Source organism: Cucurbita maxima, unplaced genomic scaffold (genome assembly GCF_002738345.1).
Source record: "Cucurbita maxima cultivar Rimu unplaced genomic scaffold, Cmax_1.0 Cma_Scf00121, whole genome shotgun sequence".
Lineage (NCBI taxonomy): Eukaryota > Viridiplantae > Streptophyta > Magnoliopsida > Cucurbitales > Cucurbitaceae > Cucurbita > Cucurbita maxima.
The window spans coordinates 40,161-46,879 of record NW_019272137.1 but is presented as its reverse complement, the minus strand read 5'-3'; the positions used below and the strand labels follow the sequence as shown (position 1 = coordinate 46,879).

At 32.5% G+C, this 6,719-nt stretch overlaps 1 non-coding gene across 1 annotated transcript; it reads right to left on the bottom strand.

Moving 5' to 3' along the window:
* Positions 1 to 6,600: 6,600 nt before the first annotated feature.
* TRNAC-GCA lies at positions 6,601 to 6,672 on the bottom strand. Its single transcript has one exon. It is a non-coding gene; the product is annotated as a tRNA-Cys (tRNA).
* Between the last annotated feature and the right edge of the window lie 47 nt (positions 6,673 to 6,719).

Genomic DNA, 6,719 nt, shown 5'->3' with positions numbered 1-6,719 from the left:
AAATTAATTAATAAATAGAATAGATTAAATTACCCAAAAGTAATGGCTAACATAATTTAAAAAAAAATCATAAAAGGAAGAATGGATTAAATTGGCTCATTGCTAACATAATTAAAAAAAAAAAAAAACACAAATAACCAAAAATCAAGATTTGGAAAGTGTTAAACAGTTTTGATATATAGAAATTTCAAGACTTTACTACTGCAATATTCCAATGAAATCTAACACTAGAGCATCATAAAATTTAGAGAAATGATTGAAATGGTGAATGGGTCATTGACGATAGAAATGGAAATGGTGAATGGGTCCTTGACGATAGTCGACCGTTATACTCTGGTTTTGGATGTAAGTGATGATTATCGGCAATATGAGTTGTGTCATTACCACACCGTTATCAAGTGGAAGTAAAGTATAGTAGAATAGATCAAGCGATCCATTTGTTAAGAGTATTGTAAGAGGCACACAAGCAATATTTTAAGTTACTTTTAAGATTAAAGATAATAAAGTAATTACTGCGAGTTCTTTTTATGCATCTTATTTTGATCTAGCACATAAATGCTTCCTAATTATTTTATTTATTTTTTTATGAATTAGGTTATGAAGATCATTTGAATTATAAACGCTTTAATTCAAACAATATTTAATAACTAATCGTTTTAATATTTATACTCAAATATACTAACAAGTACTAGTAACACTAGTCTCAATGACTTAAAGAATACAACTATTATCTCGAACTATAAAGAATTTAATTCCAACCTATTCTAATGGACAAAACGCTTTATTAGACTATTGTAAGATTTCACTTCCTCAATTTAAGTAGCGTTCAACTACAACTATAAATATCAAATTCTTAAGTATTCATGAACAAAATCGGCCTAACAATGTCTCTTGGAACAATTTACCAAAGGTGTTAGAATGAGCAGTGTGGAAGGGTTGCCTTTAGATGTTTTAGTACCAATTAAAGATGTCAATATCCTAGTAGTGCAAAATGCAGAAAGGTTCGTAATTGAAAAGAATAACAAGAATAGTGAACATCGTGTCATCTACAAGCGTGTGGTGAACGGTCTAGTTAGTATGACTAGAGAACATCGTCGTTGCAGAATTTATATTATTGTGATAGAAGTTATAAATAACGATGATATTCCTTGGTCTTTTATTACAAAGGTGCAGAATTTTCTTTTTGTGCATGTGATATATCCATCGCCACCTACTTATAAGCTCTCATCTTTTCAAGAAGTTCTCGAGTTCCTTGTCCCCAAGTAGCAATACAACTACTAGAATGCTATCCCTACTTATAATAAGCCATCTCTCTCTCTCTCTCTCGAAATATGTGTGTGTGTTTGTGGGTGTATTAATCTCTTTAATTAATGAAATATGGCATAGTCATAATGATATTATGAGTATCTTTTTTATTCCTCCCTTCCTTATTGCTATATAAAGAAAATGAAGATTATAAGTAAAAGTGTACAAGTAATTTGTTACTTTTGAATATAAAATGCTTATAATTCAATTTATCTTTGTTATCAACAATAATTATCAAACGGTATATAATTTTGTCCAAGTAAGGTCGCTTCTGATTCCCTATATGATATCATAACACAAAATCGAGTGGAAGGGTTAACGATAAAATGATAACAAAAACCCATTCGTCGAACTAACTATAAAGGAAGGGTTGGTTGGAAACCATGTCTATACTTCTTTGCTTTAATCACAGGTAACTAAAGATATATAAGAACAACGGAATATGGCATGCCCAGTCAAAACATAAAAAATTTCTTGCCATATTATAGTTAATGAATATGGTATGCACAAAGATCCGACGTCACACTTCATGATTGGAGACCAATACAATTAGCTAAGGTCGTCCATACCGTCTTTGGTCGAATTATGTCAAGCAAAGGTTCCAGCAAGCAAAGAGATTTAAGGCACAAATGTCTCTGATGTGAAAGATGCACCAATTCAATGAGATTTAAGTAACCATGAATAAGACACATGATACACTTTATCTAAATTAATAAAAATACCATTGAAATTTGCACTTTATCTAAAAAAAAATTAGGCATAATTTTTTTTTTTAAAAAAATAATGTGGAATTTAAAAAAAAAAAAAAAAAGCTTCAAAACTACTCTTTAACTTTCAAAAGTGTTTAAAAAAAGATAGATGAGGAGAAAATTGTGTTCATGGGGAGAAAATTTAAGGTTATTTTAGGGGAAGGTTTTCAAGATAAGTATAAGATCCTGAAAGCATAACAAGAATTAATATCCTAGCTTAAGGTCGCCATTAAGAACCTACTAGTAGGCTGCTTACTAAGTTTTACTCACTCCATGTTTATCATTTTTTTTCAAGTAACTAAGAGTTGGTCGTGGATGAGAGAGGACTTTGGAGTGTGGGCCATAGACTAACCTTTGTTTTTAATCTAGTAGTTTTTGTTATTCTTTTGAATCTACTTCTTATTTTGTGTTTGTAATGAGTATGTATATGTAACACCCCGAAAATGAAGAAAATTAGCTCCCATAAGAATAAGCCACTCATGAAAGACCCAAAGGATAGAAAGGAAAAAAATTAAAGTATTAAGCAAGAACAAGGGACTTAGTCAAGTCACTCTATGCCTAACAAGTGATTTCAAAGAGTTGCCTTTTGAAAAGGATTGGAAAGGAAAAAGTAAATGAAGAGGGCAAAAAAAAAAGTCATTTTATCAATTGTCAAGAATCTTTCCGGATTTGTAATTTCTTATCTAGAAGGAATCTCAAGATTCAAAATAAGGGAAAAATGATAAAAAAGCAATTAAGAATTTGTAGAAAAATTATGTTGTTCGAGAAAAATAATTATAAAATATTCAAAAAGTAGAATATTACCAAAATACCCCTGGAAGAATGGATAGTTACAGAAATGACACTCTAATTAGAATCAGAGCATCTACCGTGACCATCCGAGCAAAATCCTTCGAACTCAAATCTCAACCGTCGGATCTCCTCCAAAATTTGATATGATCTAGAACGAATACGCACGGATCATCACATCCAACGACGAGTATTCAAAGTCATGGTCGGTAAGGCTATGATCAGAGTTGATATCTCACAAAAATTATCCAAAAAGTTCGATCTCTAACGAAGATTCTGGAGCTCTCAATGTCAGTTTAAGCATCTCCTATACAGTCTGAAATAGGAGCAACAATATGGAATAAGAATCGAGAAAGGTTGATCCCTCAATCGAAAGCAAGGAGCGTTTAGATTATGGGTCTCCTACTCTCAGATTTCTTCCAAATTCGAGAGCAATCCTCCACCAACTCTTCAATCTTATTCCTACATTTTCTCAACAAGATTACCCACAAGTTCTATGAAGGAATAGAGTGCTGAAAGTGCCTAGAAACCATTCCCCCAATTCAATCTGCCATTGAGGAACATCAAGAAAAACTTGAAAATCCAATCCGAGGATACATGATGACTCGTCAAGCAAAAATGATTCCAATCAGTTTCTGCACCTCCAAGGAATGCTTCCATAGAAGACCACGAAGAAAAATAACCTCGAGAGCGTGCCGAATTGAAGGAAATAGGTTTCAAAATTAAATTGGGGATAAGAGTCGAATTCCTATCTACATTCTCTTTTCCTTCAAATTAAGGATTCCTCTAGTTTCAGAGGAAGAAGTTGAGTAAACTTGATGAAGGAATCGAGAGCTGAAACGTCGTAGAACAAACTACCCACGAGATCGAAAGCTGGCATTTCGAGTGAGTTGCATACCAAGAACGATTTCTAGAAGTTAAGGTCTTACACTCAAAGACGTTCCTCCAAAACCAATTCCTTTAGCTTGAAGATAAGATATGGAAGAGGTTCAATGAAGAAATAGGGTCTTGAAACCCTAGAATCGGCTACCCAATAAGAAATCCTTTGTTTTATCTCCAACGATAAATCAGATTTTGCATGAACTTTGGAAGCGAATATCTTAGGTTACGATCCACGAGAAGGTATCAAATAAATCCCTAGCCCTTTCTTGTAACATCCATCTTTAAGTTTCACGAAGAAATCAAGGAGAGAAATGCTGTAAATGTGGCTGTACAAGCCGAGTTTCAGATGGCGGCAATGCGAAAAATGCGCATCTTCTTCCTGTTTAGAGGAAGAAAACGATGATATGGCCAGTTCAATTGAACTGTCCAAGTCAACTCAAAATTTGACCTTTTCTCGAATTTTCTCAATTTTAACCCCATTCTAGACCGGTTCTCGTAAAAAACATTATAGTTTCATAAACTAGACACAATAAGGAGTATGTGGAAGGAAATTTGAAGTAATTCAGATACTGGAAGCTCAAGAATGGAGGTCCCAAACGTCGACGACGAGACAAGTAGCCCCCTTGGACTCTTTGTTAAGAAATACTTGTAGAAATCGCTTGGATTTTCATATGAACCGTAAACCAAGTATGAATTAAGAATATATGAAAAAAAACCCACCATCTGAGCTCCGTTGTCTATTAAATTTTAATACTGAGCATTTATAGCATGTTGAGGTTAGATATGAAATTTGGTGGTCATTGGATAAGGATAAGTAGGTAAACCAAGAAACGGTGTAAAATGACCTTAAGGGGTAAAAACTATATTATTTCAAACCCTCCATTGTTGCTTCTACTTTGCATGAAAATGCTTCCACTAAATCATGTTACTAATTAGTTGGTTTGGTTCGGTTCAATTCTTGGGTCCACTAGATTGAATTGACCTATCTCAATTAAACTCTTGATAATATAAAAATCATAAGTTTCTTAAATTACGTTAACTTAAAAGTTTAGCCCCTAATTTTTTTTTAGAATGTTTAGCTTTGTGTCTAGTTGATCTCTAGATGCTTAAAAGTATCTAATAAAACTTCTATGCAAGTAACTTTTCTGTATAAGTGATGTAAGACTTCCGGTTTATTATTAAGGAATTTTAAAGGAGTGATTTGATATATCATAGAGGACAAAAGATTTATTTGTTTCAAATATCTTATGTTGACCATTCTTTTTTTGTCAAGTATTTTGAATATTATCATTGTGAATTACTAATGTCGATTGAATATCATTAATAACAATATCCCAAAACTCGGGTAAAGATGACATCAAAATTAATACTTTAATTTCATCTTCAAAATTTATTTCTACTTAACTAGTTGACTTATAATCATAATAGTCACCCATACACAAATGTTTACAACCTTAAAAGGTAAATTTGTAAGGAGTACACGAGAAAAGTGCTTAAAATAGTTTCAAAATATAGAAAAAAAATATATAGGGATTGGTCAAAGTCAACATTTGTTTTCTGGTTAGCATGGTACCATCAAAACTTGTTTATTTCTTTGAAATGTTTGAGTTTACAATTTACACGTTTTCATTTAGAAATGAAGCAAAATTAGTCTGGTTGTCAAATGTTGTCACTCTTAAAACTACCATAAAGGTATAATCGACCTATTATCCTTCCAACAATAGGAGCAAAAGGCAACGTTACTAAGTGAAACTAGTTTCATGTCATTTATTCAACAATAAGGGTGTTAGCATGCATTTGGAATTGAACTCATATTTAAAAAATTTAGATAAAATAGAAAAGATAACCTAATGATACTATGTGAAACTAGCCTCAAGATGCTTCCTTATCTCTTAGGGGCGGTAAACCAACGGTTCCTTCACCCAAGACCCATGGCCCAACTCCCAACATGGAAGGGATAATCTAGAGAATCATTCCAAGAACCCTAACGGATGAGTTACAAACTCACATTATCTAGCTCGACAACAAACAATGTCGCCGGCAAACTTATGAAGACTACATGAAATTATGAATATATTAATGTTTGATTTTTTTAATTTACCGATTTTTAAAATGTTAAATTATGTAAAATTACTGGAAAGTAAGAATATTTTAGAGAGCTTTTCCTTTTTATTTAAGATTTTGATATTCAAAAAGCTAAAAAACAAGGAGATGAAATATTAATGATATTAATGGGTCATAGGTTGAAGAAGAGGAGTGAGTGAAAATAAAAAGGGAGATGATTTATGCAACTCACTAATAGTTAGAACCTTATTTTAGAATGTTAAGGGCATTAGTTTTGAAAGTTCATGAATATTTTTTGTACTAGTGGCTTTGTCAATATAAGAATGCAACTTATATTAAAATTCATACTAAAAAATTACTTTTTTATGTTTATGTCACGAGCCATTTCCGAAGCAAGTTAAAAGAGGTTGAACACAAAGTAAAATGTTTTCTCGAAATAAAAAAAGAATTAAAATATAATAAACATAATATTTACATTATATTCAAAATAGAGTTTATAGGTTCATAGTACAAAATAAGGGAAAGGATAAAAAAAAATCATTTTAAAACATCAAAAATAGTTTTGGTGGGTGTTGTTGGTCTAGGGCAACTACTCTTAGTTACATGAAAAAGATGGAGTGAGTACAAGACTCAGTAAGTGGGTGCACACGGTTCTTGTCCGAGAATAGTGGCCCTTAGGTTCTAATGGCATGGTTCTATGTGGTGGACTTTGGAATAAGGTTTGGAATCGGTAATTATTCTTATTTCTTTTCCTTTAGACACTCGGTGGTTCGGAGCAAATCGAACAAAGTGTTCGTCCAAAATTTTTAAAAGGGCCCAACCAGATTCAAACTGGTGACCTCTTGATCTGCAGTCAAATGCTCTACCACTGAGCTATGAACCCATTTTATATGATTTTAGCCTTAGTGACCCCTTCTACCAAGTGTCAGT